General features: G+C 44.2%; 1 protein-coding gene and 1 long non-coding RNA gene across 4 annotated transcripts in view; one reads left to right on the top strand and one right to left on the bottom strand.

The window, feature by feature from the left end:
- The window catches only part of PAPPA (pappalysin 1), a 1,283,063-nt gene extending 1,276,896 nt beyond the window's left edge, over nucleotides 1-6,167 (bottom strand). The window contains exon 1 of the mRNA XM_078641985.1: nucleotides 6,091-6,167. The gene's annotated coding sequence lies outside the window, so the exon portion shown is untranslated. The remainder of the gene's footprint in view (nucleotides 1-6,090) is intronic.
- Nucleotides 6,168-6,326: 159 nt separating this feature from the next.
- Nucleotides 6,327-20,020, top strand: part of LOC144754316 (uncharacterized) — a 315,958-nt gene continuing 302,264 nt past the window's right edge. For all 3 annotated transcript variants that reach the window (XR_013594696.1, XR_013594694.1, XR_013594695.1), the window contains exon 1: nucleotides 6,327-6,457. This is a non-coding gene — a long non-coding RNA (uncharacterized LOC144754316). The remainder of the gene's footprint in view (nucleotides 6,458-20,020) is intronic.

The following is a 20,020-nucleotide window of genomic DNA, read 5'->3' on the forward strand; positions in this document are numbered from 1 at the left end:
TGCTCTAGTGATACGGGGATTTGGCCACGCCCACACACGCTACTTCAAAAATGTCACCCTCCTCAAGGGCGGCTCCTCGCTATAAAAGGAAGCCACGCCCGACCGCACACGCTCGCTATTCTTCCGTTCCTGCCTTCAGATCGGAATGGGTGTTAAGAAGTGAAGCAATCACCGGGAGAGTTTTCAGGACACACGGCGGTTTCAGCTGGCAGCTAAGAAAGGACTTCGGAGAGCTCTTCTCTTCTGGAACTCGGGTAGGAGAGATTCCGTTTTTGTTTTGTGCTAAAGTAAAGGCAAACTTGAACTAAAGACATTTCGATTTCGTTTTGAAGTTATAAAGGCAGCATTGCTTGTTTGACCTCTGATCTGAGAGGTCTCTGGATTTCTAGGAATGACTATTTGAGTATCCTGAACAGTTAAAGGAACTCAACTGGAATAATCTTGTAAAAAGTTGCGAGGCAGGTCCCGCATTTCTTCTAAATTGCCAAATCTAAGAAAATCAATCAATAAGAAGCAAAGGAAAAGAATTAAGGAGAAAGGTGCAGTAGTTGAAAACATGGGTGGGTATAACTGTTTTCCTTAGCTCGAAGAATACTAGAGTTAGACATGGGAATATTTTCTGTACATGTTTATTAACAAATACTTTGTATTTACCTATAGCCTACCTTTCTACTATAAATCTCCCAAAAAGACAAAAAAAGCAAATATAGTTAGTCCTTTAATTTGCTTACATAGCTTATCTGTTCCTAGTTTATACGGTTGCATAAAGTAACAATTTGGAACCTTATTTTGCAGGTCTCCTTCCCAGCTGTTCCCTACCCAACACCATTTCCCCCACCTGGCCACTCCAACCATCTGTGTCATAACGACATTCAGATTTGGAGCTGCCTGGAGGTGGATCCATTCTAGCCTCATGCAAGCCCTGAGGAAACGTAAACCTTCTGACACAAGTTGTATTATGAGTGCTGTGATGTCTGTTGACTTGCTAGGTGGTACATGTGGTGAGGCAAGTGGACAGTGAGTGCACAGAAAGGATGTGTGTCTGTCTACTGTGCAGATGCTCCCAGATCTTGAGTCTCCACCATGCTCTTAGTTGCCACACATGTGAGGATGTGTTGATGGAAATCTGGGTTTTGACTGCAGATGTATAGTGAGTGGCTCATGTTGCATGTGCTGAGCTTGCTTGCACAAGGGTTAAGGTGAGAGTGACTAGCATTTAAGGTATTGGTGTGAGTGGAGATAAACAAGTTACTTACCCTCGGTAATGATATATCTGTAAGAAACATAGGTTAGTTATAGATTCCTTACCTTAGAATTACCAAAAGGGGTAAGACTGGATTGGGAAAGTTTTTCGTCAGCAGTACCTCTGCACGTCGGAAGGTGGCGTCGGTCGGCACCACGTTCGTCGTTGGTGTCGTGGTCGCTGGGATGACATCACGGTAGCTACTGAGACGCCGTTCTCTCCCGCTGACGTCAGTTCTGTACACGACTTTCTACGCCAGAAACGCAGAGCCATGCAAGACACTGACCACTGGTGCACAAAACTAGGGCCCAGAAAGGATGTCCTGAGAGCTGGAAAACAATTCGCAGAATGGGAAGGATTGGTGAGGCGGTAAGGAATCTATAACTAACCTATGTTTCTTACAGATACATCGTTACCGAAGGTAAGTAACTTGTTAATCTGGAAGAAACAGTTAGTTATAGATTCCTTACCTTAGAATAGATACCGAAGCAATACCAACCCCTGAGGTGGGTCTGCAAACCAAGTTCACACCAGAAAGTCCTGGAGAACAGAACGGCCAAAGAAGCTGTCTCTCCGGACTTGGCTATCAAGGCAGTAGTGTCTCGTAAACGTGTGCAGCGATGCCCACGTAGTTGCCTGACAGATGTCAGTTAGAGGAACTCCTCGTCACAAAGCAGTAGTGGCTGTGGGCGTTCAGCCCCACTGGAGGCTCCTTCTCCGCTAGAGAATAGCAGGCTTTGATACACAAAACGACCCATCGGGAGATTGTCTGCTTGTATATGGCCCGACCTCTCTTAGCGCCCACGTAGCCAACAAAGAGCTGGTCATCCACCCGAACAGTTTGGTGCGATCCAGATAAAAAGAAAGCACACGTTTTGGGTCCAGACGGTGGAGCCTCTCTTCCTCTTTTGAAGGATGCGGCAGGCGTATATCGTCTTAGTAGAGGGATGCCTGGCTGCCATGATTACAGCACAAACTTCGTGAGGCAAGTCAAATGACTTCAACTGCCGCCGCTCAGTCTTCACACAAGGAGGTGGAGGCTGGACAGGTTCGGGTGGAGGTCCGTCCCCTTCTGCTGCGACAGAAGATCCTCCGAAGAGACAGTCGGATCGGAGGATTGATGACCATGTTGAGCAGCTCGGGATACCAGACTCTTCGTGCCCAATCCAGAGCCACCAGAATGACCTGGGCCCGGTTGCGCTTGATCTTCTTCAGCACTTTGGGTAGAAGTGGTATAGGCGGAAAGGCATACAATAGACCGCAACTCCACCCGCGACAAAAAGCGTCGCCTAGCGAGTGCCGCCTTGGAAATTCCAACGTGCAGATTTACTGACATTGTGGGTTGTCTTCGGTGGCGAATAGATCTAACCAAGGCACTCCCCATTGTTGAAAGAGACCTTGCACCACCTCCGAGTGAAGACGCCATTCGTGATCCATCATGCACCGGCGGCTGAGTTGATCCGCCCTGGCATTCAGGGAACCTGCCAGGTGTTGAACCACAAGGGATATGCCCTGATGTTCCAGCCATGTCCGGAGGCGGAGGGCCTCTTGACATTGGGTCCATGACCCCACCCCGCCTTGCTTGTTGCAGTACCACATGGCGGTGGTGTTGTCTGTGAACACCTACCCTACTCTTCCCTTGACAGAGGAAAGTAATGCCTCGAGTGCGAAACGGATCGCCCGGAGCTCCAGAAGGTTGATATGGAGCCCGGACTCTGCCAGAGACCAGAGGCCTCTGATCCCTACCTCTCCCATGTGGCCACCCCATCCCAGAAGGGATGCGTCTGTCACCACTGTGTACTCTGGTTGGGGAAGGGAGAGGGATCTGCCGTTAACCCAATTCTGGATTGTTAGCCAGCACTGCAATTGACGTGCAGTGCCCTCCAAGATCTGGATGCAATCAGACAGATTCCCCTGATGCTGCGCCCACTGGAACTTCAGGTCCCACTGCAGAGCCCACATATGCCACCTGGCATGATAGACCAGCAGGATGCCATCAGACCCAGCAGCCTCAGGGGCAACCTGACTGAAACCCGGGATAGAGGCTGAAAGATCGGAATCGTAGCCTGAGTATCCCGGACTCGCTGTTCGGTAGGATACACCCGAAACTGCGTTGTGTCCAGAACCGCTCAGATGAAGAGGTGCTTCTGAAAGGGGAGCAGGTGTGACTTCGGCACATTGCTGGAGAACCCCAGCGAATGCAGGAGGTCAGCCGTAGTCTGGCAGTGGGAGACAACAGTCTGGGGCGAGCCTGCCTTCAACAGCCAGTCGTCGAGATAGGGGAAGACTGGTACCCCCAGGCCTGCCAAGTATCACGCATTAGACGTGACACTAACGCATTTCAGTGTGGTGTTCCTCACCACCGCACTGAAATGCATTGTCACGCATTTTAATGCCACTGTCTCAGTCTCTCAGCGCCTGTGCAGGTGCCTGTGACATCTCTGCACTGGCTCTGCTGCTCCCTGCAGACTTGCTCACCCGGGCGCTGCCACCAGCACAGGCTCAGTAACAGTTAATGATCACTGCTGCAGCCTGCTACAATGTATCTTAATAGCCCTGATTTGGCTGCATTGAAATTTCTGCCAGTTGTGCATGCTGACATCACCCGGCCAAGGCAGTGCTGGGCACCGAGACACCCGGGCGGGACCTGCCCTCAGCAGTGGTTGAGTACTGGCTGGCGCCGCCGGGGGGATGTGACCTCAAAGTTCTGGTCTGGAAGGAAGTCAAAGCCGGATAGGATTCAGGAATCCGCGGGGTCTCGTGGAGGCGTGCCGAGTGCTGACGGGCAGTCACTCTGTGTGCTGTCTGCGTTGGCATCATGAATAACTCATTAGAACCCTAGGCTGCGCAGAGCATTATTAACTGCATTGGAAGGCCTGGCAGCCTCACTCAGCACGGCACCTGAGAGCTCGTAGCACTGCCTGCTGCTGCTTCACACCTGGCCGGGTCGCCATCAAGTACAGTACAGTACTTGTACACCTGCGGTGAATTCAATTAATTGCCGAAGTGCTCACATCATGGAGCTTGTGACCGGCGGTTGCAGAGGCCACCCAGGACAGTGTCTGTCACTGAACAACAGCAGACAGCCCTGGACTAAGGAGGCGGGTCAGGTAAAGACTCGAAGTAAGTACTAGCCACGCACCAGAGTTTCGATTAACACCATGGGCTGCAGTGATAAAAATCTTTTAAACTGTTTCAGTTACAGTTTTCTCTGTATTATATGCGCTCTATGGAATACGTAGCAGTTAACAGTTTCCGTGTTTTGAGAACACTTAATATCTCTGATATTCTGTGTTGTCTATTTTTGTACTTTTATACAGTGCGAGCCTGAACCGAAGAAACACTTAAAGTAGCACCAGTTTTTAGGCCCGGGCAGATTAGAGTAACTGAATGTTTTGCAAGTCCAATTACCTCATAGCCGGCCGTGCGCGCATTGTCGACATACTGTGTTATGCTAAGGCCTAAAGATGTGGGAAGCATAGAAGCTTAAGGTGCTGAGGCCTCATGGACACAGCCCGAGGAGAGAGGTCGAGGCACGGGAGTGTAAGTAAGAGCGGGACTGCCGATTATATGCCCCACTGCCTTCCTAAACCATTTCCATCAGCTGTAGTGTTACCAGCAGTTCGAACTCCACTTTCCAGCAGGTAAGAGATAAACCTGACTGCTTTAAGCCTTGCTATTCTCTGACTTTGTGAAGTGTTTGGCTGTGGCGCTAGTAAACAACGTATAGTTTTGTGACTTTTTGTAGCATAATTGACTGGTGACTTTGGGTAAAAGTTAACCTAGGAAGAAGTACGGCCTCATGTGATGATAAATAAAAAAAACTGCTTGTGTTACTGGGCCTGGGCAATAAATACAGTTGATTTTGGCATCATTTCCTCACTTTTTACTACCTCTTTAAAGCCACATTCATTTATTAAGCCTTTTACCACGTTTTCGGTCTCTTTCAGTTCCTCTAAGTTTGTTTCTATCTTTCTACATATTGTTTGTAATTGTCAGTGCCAATTCACCCATACCTTTATGCCCCATTAACGCGTCCCTACCTTTTGGTGTGAGTTCCCTGTACCTTTCCACCCTGTGTCTGCATTAAGTTGTAGTGACAGTCTGTCCATGTCTTTATGCCCCCATGTCTAACTCTCTTAATCCCATTATCAGTAAATACGCGTCTGTTACTGTATCTATGTCCCAGTGTCTCTCAATCCATGCCTCTCCACCTCTTTGTTGCTCAGTTGGAGTGTGCACATTAGCGCTTCCTAACGCTAGGCCTTTCACATCCTTCAGATGCTCCCATTCAAACTTCACTGATGTCCATCTCACACAGTGCAGTAATGCCTACTAGACATTTCACCCCTGCAACACAGGGCAGCTGGGGTTTACTGAGGAGCTAGTATAGTGTCTCATTGCACAAATGGTTGTAATTTGTGATATGTATGTTCCCTTGTCTTCATTGCTTCATTTTGCTCACGAGAAAGTCACTCATACTCCTTCAAATATCACTCTTAATAACATTGAAATTCTGAAAATGTCACACATGGCAATATGAGACCTTGGCAGCTATGTTTAGTCGCAATATTTTCTGTCGTACCCACTCTCCGGTTGGACAATTAATGTTTTTAATGAAAGACAAATAGTGAACAAGTAATGGACGCTTAAAATCATTACATAAAACCCCAAAATTCCAAACCTACTATAAAACGAAAGTAATGTTTTTTTAACTTTTCGAAATTGCTTGTTTTGCTTGAAAGTTTAGGTTAAAATTAAGTTACGTGGCAGTTCTGGGTAAAAACCGGAGCTTTCACTCTCATCGCAAATGCAAGAATTCATTGACATATTCACCTTTCCCTCACCTTATCCGATAACTTAAACGCTGCTCAACCCCACAGATATGTCTTCTCACGTCATAAAACAGCGAGCTAGTTTCATAGCAGAAGTTTCTTCATGGCCGCTAAAATAAACTGTATCGCAGTCGCAATTTAAATTAGAAAGTAATCAGCAAATCAGCAGCGCTCTTACTATGCGCTTGAAGTCGACTTGCAATGAAAAGAGCAGTGATTTGTTTGCGCTTTCCCGCGCTGGCACGGATGACGTCTCCGATGCCCAGCGGCTGCTGACGTACTCTCTCTGTCGGGTACCAGTGACGGCGGTAGGTTCTGAGCGCGCCGCATACCCAGTCTCAGAGGAGAGGAGGAGGGCAGGTGTTTCACCCCACAACAGGTGTACTTTCTAATCATTAGTTGGGTACAGGTGCTTTCAGTCGGGTATGGTGAGTTGTTGACGATTTAGCAGGAATGTTGTCATAGACGAGAACGCACACTCTGTTTTGAAAGTCCTCAGAAATGTGGTATTTTACAAAATATTGGGCCTGATTCACAAAGCAAAATTAAGCCCAAACCTCTAAGTTTACCGGGCATTAAGGAGGATATCCGCCCCCCTTTTGGGCGTAAAAATAGTACTGGTAGATGCTCTTTGTGAATTCACAAAATCCTAAACTCAGATGTTTGGTCTAAGGTTAGATCAAATGACTAACTGTATTTGTGAATTGGGCCTGCAATGTTTTCTCTTGTATTACTTCTACTAATCTGCATTCCTGTTCCTTGCCACTGCCCCTTAGGCCCCTCTCCTGCACCAATTGGCCTTTAATGTAGTTTTGTATTAAATGCCAGCCTGATTGTTGGAAAATTTGAAGGTCACACCCCAATCTAACTGACCAATCTACGCAAGTGCAGATCTCCTTTCTTACTTCACCTGAGAGGAACTTGGTCTCCTTTTTATCTCCTTTCCCCTTCCCTCTCTTCATTTTTTTCACTTCTTCTCACCATCTTTCTTGTTTTGTTTCTTCCTCTCCATTCTCTCTTCCTCTCCTTTCCTGTTTTCCAGTTTTCTTTTCTTTCTCTTTTTCTCAACAGTTCTTTCACTTTCCTCATTTCCCTTTCACTGCTTATTCTTTTTCTTTTCACTTTTTTCCAGCTCCATACATCCTTTCATTCGTGTCATTTTTTCCTTCTTTTCATCATTGTCATTCTTTCCTTTTCTACCATCAATCTCTCATTCCTTTTGTTCCATTTTCTTTCCTTCCTCAATCCCTCCTTTTTGTACTTTTTCTCCTTCCATCTTTACTCCTTTTCTTCCTTCACTTTTTTCCTGCTTTCACTCCTTATTTTTTTGTTGTTCTTCCTTTCATGTTCTCCTTTCTGCCTCTCCTATTCTCTTTTTTTGTACTCTTCCTTTTTTGTGTTTTTCTTTCCTTGTCTCATTTCTTTATATCCTCTTCTGTTTAAGAGTGCTTAGTTTACAAAAGCAATATCTTACTCTTTTTGTTTTTCTTCTCAATCTGTCAGTTAGACCGAGGGGCGTAAGGAGATCTGTTTACCCGGAGCTCTGAAATCTGCATGTACCTTGCAAAATGTATGTCCGATAAAGGTCTTAGCAAAGCCTGCAAGCTATGTGTTAAAAGATACATTCATGATTAAGGGGGCATACTTGGATGTGTTTTGCATAGAGCTACGAAATAGTATTTTGAGATTTAAACCAGAAAGTAGGAAACTTCTACTGAATTGGAAACCTTCCAAATTTTTGAGTAGCAATCCATATGACAGGATCAGGCAGTCTCAAATACTCTTTAGCAGGAGGTGAGGTTTTCATTGTAAGGTATTTTGTTTTGTTAATAGATATGCTCAATTTACACTCCGTAGTTCACCTGTTTCTAAATGCTACGAACTCGGAGTGTAGGACTACGGAATATTAAAACAATATCGCATCGCTTGAATAAATGATATTGATTATTCTTTTTTTTTAGTAGCGCAGTAGTGTTTGAAGCCCCACAATAAGCAATGCATGGCTATTTCTGTTAGGCCAACAAAGTGTTGTTAGCTTAAAGAAGGTCAGGAGCATTTTCTCCTTCACATATTGGAAGGTCTAGTTGTAGGAAACTTCAAGGTGTTTCCCAACGTCATTGATATACAGATTGAATAACATCAGGGCTAGCATGCAACCTTGGCGTATTCCAATCTGAGTCAGAAAACACCTTTGTACATTACCCTTTTGTACTGTATCTCAGTCTGGCCATGGTGTCATGGTATAGCCATTGTAAGGTACTTAGTAGATTGGTGGGTATCCCTCGGTGTCTTACAGTGATCCATAATAGGTTTCTGTCAACTGAGTCAAATACTATTTTCAGATCAACAAATGTCAGGAATGGTGTCGTTTTCTTTAATTTCATATATTTGATGCAAGTGGCGTAGAGCCTTATTCCTTGGTCTGTTTTGCCCATTCCTTGTCTGACAGCGACTTGTAAGTTGCTAATTATGAATTTATTGTCTGTTCATTCTTTTCAATGATTCAGGATGAGTTTTCCATAGATTTTCCCTGTGAGATTTGTTGATAGTTCATTGTGCTGATTTTTGGCTCTTTTTGAATGTAGGAATTATTATAGCTGATCTCCAGGAGGAAGGGACTTTCCCTGTTAACAGAACTGCATAAAACACTGCTTTCCAGACAAGTGCCGAATAGGACAGCATTTGATCTAAATAGATCGGCAGAGATTTGATCTAGTCCTAGGGTTTGTATGTGCTTTTGGCTCAGTATTGCCTCTGATACTTCCTCATCTGTGAACTCTCTGTCCAATTTTTAAGGCAGTTGTGCTTGAGATACAGCTTCTTTAGAACTGCTGTAGAGTAGAGGTAAGAAAAGTGTTCCAGCCAAGCGTCCCGGCTGATTTCCTGTGTACAAATCTGTTACAGGTTCCTCAAAGCCCTATCTTACTAAGGCCCATTGTTTGTTTTAGGTCTGCTTTCACCTTGCCCCATGCTCTTGCTTCTTTTTATCTTTTATCAATAGTTTATAGAGTTTCCTTAGATTCCAAAATTTCTTTTTGTATGTTCTATTTTGGGGCCTTGCTTGCAATGTGTCCCTTATTACTCGTTTTTCATATAGTAAATCAGTGTCAAAGCATGTTGGGTTCTCTGGTTTGTTTTTAACTTCAACATTTTGTCTTCGTTGTAATTTCGAAGCCAGGTGTGTCAACGACTTGTAGCTAAGGAGAATTTCAGTCACCTCTCCTCCGCTTCCATCCAGCTCAATGATTGATTCTATTTTTCCTTGAATAGCTTCAATGGTGTTAGATGCATAGTACTCAATGATGATGGATGTCAGTAGATTTTCCCTGTTCAAGGTGAGGGTCTACTTTTCAACAGTCCGAGATCGGGCTTTGCTTATAGAGAATGTAACATTTCTTAGCTTTCATAATGAAAAGTTTAAATTCTATTAAGGACACGGAGGCAAGGATTATACCTTATTTTCTCTGCTTTGTTTATACAGCAGCTAGATTTGAAACTCTGGAAAAATTTCAAATCGCATGAACCACAGGGGAAACAGTGAACTATCATTCCATCCAATGAATTTGCAAGGGCTCCTTCATAGCCCCTTGTTAACTCTCCTGTCACCTTTTCCTTTGTGCGACATCAGCCAGAATCATTCCGGCCAAGTTCTGTTTTGTCAATTCATCACTTGTGGAGCAATAGAGATCAATGGGTCAAGATCACTAAACATCGAAGGTAACATTTACCTATCAAGTATGGTCACCAAGCTTCTGTGTTATATCATCCATGACTACACAGCACCATAGCCAATAACATTTATCAAGCTTTGATTACTTACTCCAAACCCAGTCATCGCCATCATTCCATGATCAGTGGCATTCATACAGGGTAGCACAGTCAGGCCTCAAACCCCTAGCGTAATGACTCTGTGTCCCTAATTTAATTGAATGTTTCCGTTATAAAAGCTAGGAAATGTTACATTCCATGGCAGGACCCGAGGCGAGAATTAGGCTGTTTTCTTTATTTTTTCCAGCAGCCTTTTCAAAGAAAACCATTTTTATAAACACAACTACATTTCCCATGAGCCACTGGGAAAAAGAAACTGAAACAGTGCATCCAATCACAGTGATGCCTTCTATATAATGGTCCCTGCAGCCCTTCTATCTCCCTCTTTCTTCACTGCTCCAGCAGCATTCAGATAAGTGTTTTCCCTCACCATTGTGTGCTTTGTAACTCTGCAACGGTCTGTATTTCTAAGCTAGTAGTATTGTGTCTCTAACTGCTGATTTGGGAGTTTTGTTGATAACAGTGATTTTTTTTCATAGTTTAAGACGAACGCGAGAACGTTCTTGTTCCTATGCGGTTGTGACTCAACTGCTGGCTCACGTGAGGGGCGGTCTTCTGACCGCCAGGGGCCCGGCACACTAATTTCATATGTGCGCTGTGTGTCCTGACCCCCCGGCAGCCAGCGCACATCAGTTTCACTGTAAGAGTGCAGTGAAGCCCGTCCGGCTGCAGCAAAAGATATGTTGGAAGCCTAATTGCTTTGCTTCTGTAACTCGAATACGAGTTGACGTCTGGGCAGTTTTCTCCTCACAAATGGTGAGAGATATTTAGCGAGCCACCACCTGAAGGAATGACACCGTAAGGGTAAGGCTAGCCTTGTCTGAGATAATTGGTGGGATGATTCCCTGGTGATGTTTTTTTTCCCAATTACAGTAAGGAGTCTTTGTCCCAAGTGGTTTCTAAGCCCTATCTTCCAAAGACTGATTGTTATTACTCAGGATTAGAACCCCAACATATTGCCCCTTCTCACAGTTGGCCTACTTTGTCAGGCTTTGAGGGTTCTGAGGACTATTGGGAAGAGGAGGAGATTACCTGCTTCCATGTGATAGACACTTCCATCTTCAAGGCTGTCTCACCACTTGTAGCCCCCCTGGAGAAGAAAATCTTGGCTCTTCAGGCAGCCTCTCTCTCAGAGAGAAGACAATACTGGGCCTTCAGCCCCCCTACCTCCATGGCAGCCAGCTACCCCTTGTCCTACCTCAGACAAGCGCAAACGTGCAGATGATCCAGGGGTTGATTTGGATGCTTTCGCATGCCTAAAGAAGGCCTTTATGGAATTCCCAACCTGTGGAAGAACCTCAGGCTCTGCGTCCTTCAGGGAACGCCCTTACCCCACAAAAACAAAATATTCAAAAAGAGGGTCTTAGGGGAAAATCTTTAAAGACCACGTGGTATCAAACCCCCATTAACAATGTATCACAACAAAAGAAATACCACTGGTCTATTGATACGTAAACATGTGAAAAGAGGAAAAATGTCTATGGTCAGTCTGGTGATGTTTGCAAGTGAGAATGAAATGAATCCCATCAGCCCACCCAATGGCAGAGCTTCATCATCTGGGATTTGAAGAGGAAGTTGGTCCAGATATAAGTGACTCACTAGTTGTAATCGTGTGTCACCTTAATCCAAATCCTCCAGTGATGGATCGTGCCAAGGACAAGTGTGTATAGTGGTGAGTTTCTGGTTTTGCAGTGAAAAACAGTGTGCAAAAAATCAGGAAAAAGTGATTCTAAAATTGGCTACCACAATGTGGAAAGAAACTTTATTAGAGGAGCATTGTGGTGTCAATGATTAAAAGCAGGTGCAAACAGTTTGAATTAATAACTGTTAATAGTTGGACAAAAAAGGGGGTCTACATGTTTCAGCCTAAATAGGAGTGTTTTAATCCAAAGGCTTTCGTCAGTACCACTCAAATACACTACTGCAAAACAATATATAATAGTGAAAAAAGAGGGATACCATACATCCTACCATCCGCAATTGTCTGGTATGTAGGAAGTAAGTCCTCAACAAAAAAGGGGGGATTCTTTCCTGCAAACAAACACAAAAGAAAGTACAGACAGTGAACCATAGACATAATATATACTTCGGTCACATGTAGGTCAATCATTGAAACCTCACTGTCATAATAGATCAGAAAAAGAACTTGGTAATAGTTGTAACTCACCCAACTCGTCGTGGGAGAACACCTCACCTCGCCTCGCAACAGCTCAGGTGTGGAGGCCCCGCTCTATATATGAATACAGAAGATAGAGGACTATTATAGTCAACCTCTACCGACTTCCACAATGAATTAAACAATGGTACAAATGATGTGCTTATAGAAGAAGGCAGAAAAAACATGGTCTCTCAAAAGGTGTAGATGCTCTTGTGATGCCCGCTTGAGTACTTGATACAAAGGCATTAGTATAGCGCAATTGACATTGATCTAATACATAGCGCACCTAAGAAACAGATGTTATACAGAAAATATCCTGCCAAGCTGGGTCAGAGTCCTATATTAAGTCAATGATACCATGGAGTAGCAAAGGGTACTGCTCTAAGCTGCTATATTATCACTAGTCAGGCAATGGGAGAAGCAGGACTTGCCTGCGCTCGGAATTGCGGCCAAATACAGAAACAGAAGTGCTGAGCGACGTGCTAGGCCTCACCTCTCCGTCGGTACCCCTGGCGAGTCCTAAGCCGAAGGGGAGGTACCGGCGGGATGTGAGGACAGCGTCTATATGTGATGCATGGGCCAATGAAAATGCTTTAGACGCTGTCACCGCCCAAATGCATTATAGCGGACCATGTAGGGAACCGTTACATTACCGGTACGCATGCGCCAAACACAGGAAATGATCGACAGAGCGGAAATGGTTCCTTTCATGCTATATCGGAGAGGAGGTACCGGTTAAGGTTGTCATTCGCGCTTCCGAATGGGACAAGAGCCAATGAGATGTTCTAATTTGTATCACCGCCCAAAAGAATTGCAGCGGACCTGGCAGAGAACAACATGCTTGCCGGTGCGCATGCGTCGAACGAACGACATTGAGAGGCTTAAGTGAAAACCGGAAATAGTTGGATGTCTATGCAAACTCCATCCGGAGTTGCGGACCATAGTGGAAGGCCAGGTCTGCGCCAGAAAAAGAGGCTTTCGTATCGACTACACATGCGCGGTTTTATGAAGAGACTATCGATGAAGAAAACGCCATAGTAGTGCGTAATGTGTGTAATATGGATTATATACCAGCGTCACCGTGAAAACACCCACATTTAATAAAAATAGCAAAAAAGTGTAAAGCGGGTTGTTCGACGTGCTGGTAGAGACATTTCCTAAGAGGCAATAGGAGTACCTCAGGGCCTCGAGGGAGCATATGTTGATATCTTAATGGGACGGTGATCCCTATATGATTGTAACATGGAGGGTGTGTGCGCCCACTGTCTCCTCTCCACGGAACTAGGTGCTAAAGACCAATATGTCGTATTAGTGGTGAGCGAAGTCCGTGTCTTATACCTATGTACGTCGAGAAAGAGGGCTTATTGTTTACAGAAGGATAATGAGATAGACAAGAAATGAGATAAACAAGAACTGACATCTAGATTTGGGATGTTTTCTTGTATTTGTTGTCTCTCAGACCAGTTGGTCCTGAGGTCAGGTTAATATGAGCAGACCAAAGCAGAGTAGTATGGTCTGCAAATATTGATAATTAACCTGTCGTATTTACATTAAAGAGAAGTCTGATGATGCTGCCTTTAGGACCAGATACAGGGGTGAATTGTTGCGGTCAGCCCTTGATGGTGCCAAAAACAGAATTGTGGTAACTAAGTTGATCGTTAGTGGAATTGTTCAAATGGGTTAGATCATGGCCCAGGGAATTTCATCGTTCAGTCCATTTACATCACATCTCAGTTTAAATATCCATTTCTGTTCTTTCAAGAAAAGGTAGCGTGAGATATCGCTGACATGTCTGGGTATATAAGGTTGTTCCAAGACCACCCAACTAATTTCTTCTGCTTTGTGTTTCATTTGAAGAAAATGGCTGGTGAGACGGGTCGACTGTTTGTTACACCTCACTGTTCTCTTATGTTCATTTATCCTCATTTTAACTTTCCTTGTGGTCATTCCTACGTAACGTAGGGAGCATGGACAGGTAACCAGATAAATGACTCGTTCGCTGTTACAATTGGTGTGTCTTCTTAGGAGCCATGGCCTGTCAGTGCCAATGTCAACAGTCAGGGTCTTCTGTGTTTGTGGACAGGCTGTGCAGGATCCACATGGGTAGTGACCTTGAACTGCTGGGAGGTTCCACAGGGTGTTGCCTTGTATTTGTTCAGTGGTACTCATCCTTGGTCTGGTGTGTACCAAACTGTCTCGCAGACTCCTCCCTCTTTTGATAGCAAATAGGGGAGTCGGGACAGAGATGCCAGATACATTAAGGATTTTCCAGTGCCTCCGGACAGACTTCTGTACTCTGTTGGAAAGGGTACTGAAGGTGGTGACAAAAGTGAGTTTGTCCAGAGGAGGTTTTATCACAGGGGGTCCCAGAAGAGCATCACGGTGATTGTTGGTGGCTCTTTTGAAGGCCTTGCGCACCAATGTTTTGGGGTATTCTCGTTGACTTAGTTTGGTTGATAAGTCTTTAGCAAAACCTTCAAAATCGCGTTTGTCCGTACAATTACGGCGAATCCTTAGGAATTGTCCAAAGGGCAAATTTTCCCGGAGAAATTTTGGGTGGTGGCTAGTGTAGGTAAGCAAAGAGTTCCTGGCCATTGGTTTACGATACATCTTGCTGCCAAGAAACCCATCAGATGGAAAAATCAGGAGGTCCAGGAATGGAAGCTCCAATTTGCTGTACTCCACTGTAAAATTAAGGAACACATTCTTGCTGTTCAGCCAAATTTGGAAATCCAAGATGGTCTGTTCCGACCCTCGCCAGATAACAAAAATATCGTCAATGTACCTCTTCCACAGCAACACCTGATCAAAAAAAGGGTTGCTGTGGTTGAGGACACATGTCCCCTCGAAGATGTGGACATAGAGATTGGCAAGGCTTGGGGCAAAGAAACTCCCCGTTGAGGTACCCGATTTTTGTAAAAACAGGGTGTCTTCAAATGCAAAAAAGTGCTCAGTCATGGCGATGCGGGCACATTCCATTACGAAATGGACTGGGGTGATGCTGTCCCACTCGGTCTCCTCCAGAAGATTTCTGATCGCCTGCAGAGTTTCATCCTGTATAGAGTGACTCAACATCGAAACTTACCAAGAAGTCAGTTTCGATGTTGAACTCCACCTCAGGAAGAAGCCTAAGAACATCCTTAGTGTCCTTAAGGTAGGTGGGCATGGTTTGCACCAGAGGTCTCAGAAAATGATCTGCAAAGGTGGAGAGAGGCTCCAAAAGGGAGCCAATGCCTGAAATTATTGGGCGACCGGGCAGAGGTCTTTGGGGTTTATGAATTTTAGGCAGTGTGTAAAAGTACGGTGTCACTGGATGGATGGTTATGAGGAATTTAGCCTCATCTGCTGTAATCCACCCTTCCGCACTTGCCTCTTCGACCAAAGTCCCAATTTCGGTGATAAGTCTTGCTGTGGGGTCAGTATTCAAAATCCAATAGGATTTCGTGTCACTAAGTTGTTTCAGGCACTCTTTTCGGTAATCGCTAGTATTCATGATAACCGTAGCCCCGCCCTTATCGGCGGGCTTGATATTGATCGTGTTATTTCTGGCCAGGGTCTCAGCCGCCCGCTTTTCTTGGGTTGATAGGTTCTGAAAAGTATGTTTCTGGTCAGATCGCATTTCGTCAAGTTCCATGATGTCGTGAGTGACAGCTCGTTCGAAAGCTCCTACTTCAGGAGGCACTTGTTGGAGGAGTGGGGTGAAGGTTGATGGTTTCTTTAGACCTGTATTCACATCCCTTTCATCTCTTGCATCTTCCTTGCTGTTAAAGATGTAATGGGGGCGTATTTTACGGAAGAATTTTTCGATCTCACTACGTAGCTGAAATGGGTCACTTCTGTTTGTTGGAACGAAGCCTAACCCTTTGTTTAAAATCTGTTGTTCCATATCAGTGAGGGTCCTTGAACTAAGGTTGACTATGAGATCCTCACCTCGGTGCTCGGACCGGCCTGTTGTTGCTGTTGTTGTTGCTGCTGCATCTGGCCACGTCTGCTCCGTGTGTTTGAGAAAGTCTGGTCCTCCTGCCAGTGAACTTGGGGCTGACCTCCCCTCCTGCCCCTGTTCCTGCCACGGCCTTGTCCTAAAAAATCCTAGTTGTCAAACCACGGAGGTGGAGGTTGGAAATTGGGCATCTGAGGTAGAAATTGGGGTTGTTGGTATCTCCAGGGCGCGGGGGGCCACCATGGACCTTGTTGGTAGTAATTATCCTGTCTGGCACCTCTGCGGTTAGGTCTGTTGTATTGGCCTCTCCCTTGCCATTGTTGTTTCCCATTTGTTGAGGAGTCTGAGTCACTAGAACTCTCCTCTGCCGATGAAGTGGAGTAATTCGAACCGTATCGCCTACCTTTGTTGTTGAATACGGGAGGATTATAGGTATCGCTTGTGTAAGGATATATTTTCTCCATAGAAAAGCGTGCTAAATCTTTTTTGAATTTCTCTATCTTTGAGAAAAGAATCGAATCTCTGTATTTTTTGTTTGATTTATTGGTTTCGTCAAGATTCTTTTTGTACACGGTATTAGTCAGAGTGGTCTTGATTTGCCCTTCCAGAACTTGGATCTCTATCAGCAAGGCGACTGCTACCCTTTTGGCTGTTGTTATTATTAAAATTAGCCAATCCCGGGTGCACCGCCATGCAATCAAGACCAGTCTTTTAGAAACAATTTATCTGTAAGGAACAGGCGGGGGGCATTCGTGACAATGAGTCCCGTGGGCGCACACTTCCCATGTAAATATTCTGCCACGACCTGTCCATGTATACACGTACGTGTATGTGTTTTCTTGAGGTTCAAAAGTTTACCCCAGTCATCCTGTGTATTCAATGTCACAGTGGATAGAGAGTCTATGATGCTCAGATTTTCTGTAAGAATTGAATTGAGCATATCATCTCCGAAAGAAAGACCCATAAAATCTGCCATCCTTCATGCACTGATATAGTTACCAAAGTGAGCTAACAAAGGTTTGGATTCAAAACATTAGAAGTGGATCTGACCCGCCGCCCAAGCGGCTCTAGAGACACAAAAATAAAATATTCAAAAAGAGGGTCTTAGGGGAAAATCTTTAAAGACCACGTGGTATCAAACCCCCATTAACAATGTATCACAACAAAAGAAATACCACTGGTCTATTGATACGTAAACATGTGAAAAGAGGAACAATGTCTATGGTCAGTCTGGTGATGTTTGCAAGTGAGAATGAAATGAATCCCATCAGCCCACCCAATGGCAGAGCTTCATCATCTGGGATTTGAAGAGGAAGATGGTCCAGATATAAGTGACTCACTAGTTGTAATCGTGTGTCACCTTAATCCAAATTCTCCAGTGATGGATCGTGCCAAGGACAAGTGTGTATAGTGGTGAGTTTCTGGTTTTGCAGTGAAAAACAGTGTGCAAAAAATCAGGAAAAAGTGATTCTAAAATTGGCTACCACAATGTTGAAAGAAACTTTATTAGAGGAGCATTGTGGTGTCAATGATTAAAAGCAGGTGAAAACAGTTTGAATTAATAACTGTTAATAGTTGGACAAAAAAGGGGGGTCTACATGTTTCAGCCTAAATAGGAGTGTTTTAATCCAAAGGTTTTCGCCAGGACCACTCAAATACACTACTGCAAAACAATATATAATAGTGAAGAAAGAGGGATACCATACATCCTATCTTCCGCAATTGTCTGGTATGTAGGAAGTAAGTCCTCAACAAAAAAGGGGGGATTCTTCAGGGAGCCTCTCTCTCAGAGAGAAGACAATACTGGGCCTTCAGCCCCCCTACCTCCAGGGCAGCCAGCTACCCCTAGTCCTACCTCAGACAAGCGCAAACGTGCAGATGATCCAGGGGTTGATTTGGATGCTTTCGCATGCCTAAAGAAGGTCTTTATGGAATCCCAACCTGTGGAAGAACCTCAGGCTCTGCGTCCTTCAGGGAACGCCCTTAACCCCCAATCGATCCTGGGCATGGTGACAACTCCCACAATACTTCAGATGGGGATGAGGACCACTCCAGATCTTGGCTCCCTACTACCAAAAATGCCCTACTTCATCCATGCTCAGCGGAGTGGTACCCAGCTCCCAAGGTGGCTGCCTACATGGCGAACAGGTTGCGTAGGCTCTTTGATTTGGAGGTGAAGGGTTTCCTTAAGGCAGAGTGCCCTAGGCCATCTTTAGAGGGAAAAGTGGCCCTCACACCAGAAATTGACGCTAAAATTGTCACATTTCTTGCTAAATTTGTCTGTGACCCCAAGAAGGGCATTGACAGATAGTGGTGCTCATACCAAGATAAACATATAGGCGAAGCAGGGCCCCTAGCAAAGATTATGGACATGGCAGAGGATGCGAAGACCTTGGGTGGCTTTTCTCTGGACGCCTTGCCTGACTGGGTTCAACGAGCCATTATTCTTCTTGGTAACACGTTTTGCGTGATCGAACAAGCATCCAGAGCACACTTAGTGTATCAAATCTAATTTCAATCTTCAAATGGTCAAAATGGTTGAAGCGATGGGATAGATCAAACACGCATAAGTATTTCAAAACGGTTTTATTGTTCAACAGTGTTCTTTCCTCAGAATCACTGTGCTTATCACTCTAGCCTACACGTGTTTCATCACAGCATGTGGCTGTGAATCTTCAGGGCTAAAAAGGATGTATACAAAAAAGAAAATGAAAACAAAAGGAAAAAATAATCAAAATATACATATAATATGTGTGGAGGGTGGGGACACCAGTGAAGTGGAAACCAAAAAAGATAAGGATGGGAAAAAGAGACAGAAGGTGACTTTGGGTAAGATAACTCACGAGAAGTTTATATATCTGGTCTATATTAATAGCGCGTGTAATAGGTTGTGTGTAGTGACATACGGCCTTCAAAAATGGTTGGTATATATTATACTAAATGAGAGATTCATAAGTTTTATCATAAGCATATAATTTGTGGCGTGCGGTGACTTTACATGGTTAAGTACTGTCCTTGATGTGGTCTAAACCATAATATTTCATTCATTAAATTGTTCCAAGCCTCCAATAAGCATACAGTTTCCTAAAGTAGAAAATGAGTATTTCAATAATGGTTTCTATATCTTAATTCATTAATGAAACGGAATTTAAACGTTCAAATTAGGCATATGAATGTGTAAAGTAGCGAAATAATAAAACTGAATATATCATTTTACGGGTTCTGAACGTTCCCTTATGCCTAGACATAACCAACTTTTGTTAGTAAATGGGACAAGTGTTAATAAATAAGTAAATGTATACAAATAAAGATCAAGAAAACGTCTGTCATTACTCAAAATCTAAACAGTACTCAAACTAAACATGCTGTTCGTCCAGACGTATTCTCTGCTTTAAAGTAGGTACATAGCATATTAGCTTTCACCACGTATCCAATAAACCCCTTAATGCTATTTCTCATCATACATATTTCCATCTAGTATGCTTCATGAAAAAGTGGACATAAGTTGATATATTCATTTGTAATTAGTTTAAGCAAAAACTCGCTACGACAGAACCCTAAAGACTTCAAAGCATATGTGATTGTCCCAACAGTGTTAGAATGTCTCAATAGAAATTAGTGACTCTGTGCATTGTGAAAACATGGGCTAAAAGTACTATGCTGTAAAAGAAAAGCAAAAATTCGGAAAAAAGTATACAAATTGGAGAAGGGGGGGTTTTTGGGAATTACCTGATCTGAATGATCAAGGCGCGTTATCTGTTGAATGAGGATAAAATTGTAATCAGCACAAATAATGAAAGCCGGTGTCAGACAAGCGTTAAACAGACTACGAAGGAATAGTCAGGATTAATGAGGGAAAGACTCACCGGGAGACCGGTGATAATTCCGTCCCGGTCCTAATCGGGATGTTTATGTTTGTAGGAGAACGGTACCGAAAGTAATCGGTTGCCGTTTCGTCAAAATGGGGATCGTGTGTAACAGTTCACACAGCGTCGGTGCTATTCGGGCTACACAAC

The sequence above is a fragment of the Lissotriton helveticus genome, chromosome 5_1 (assembly GCF_964261635.1).
Source record: "Lissotriton helveticus chromosome 5_1, aLisHel1.1, whole genome shotgun sequence".
Taxonomy (NCBI): domain Eukaryota; kingdom Metazoa; phylum Chordata; class Amphibia; order Caudata; family Salamandridae; genus Lissotriton; species Lissotriton helveticus.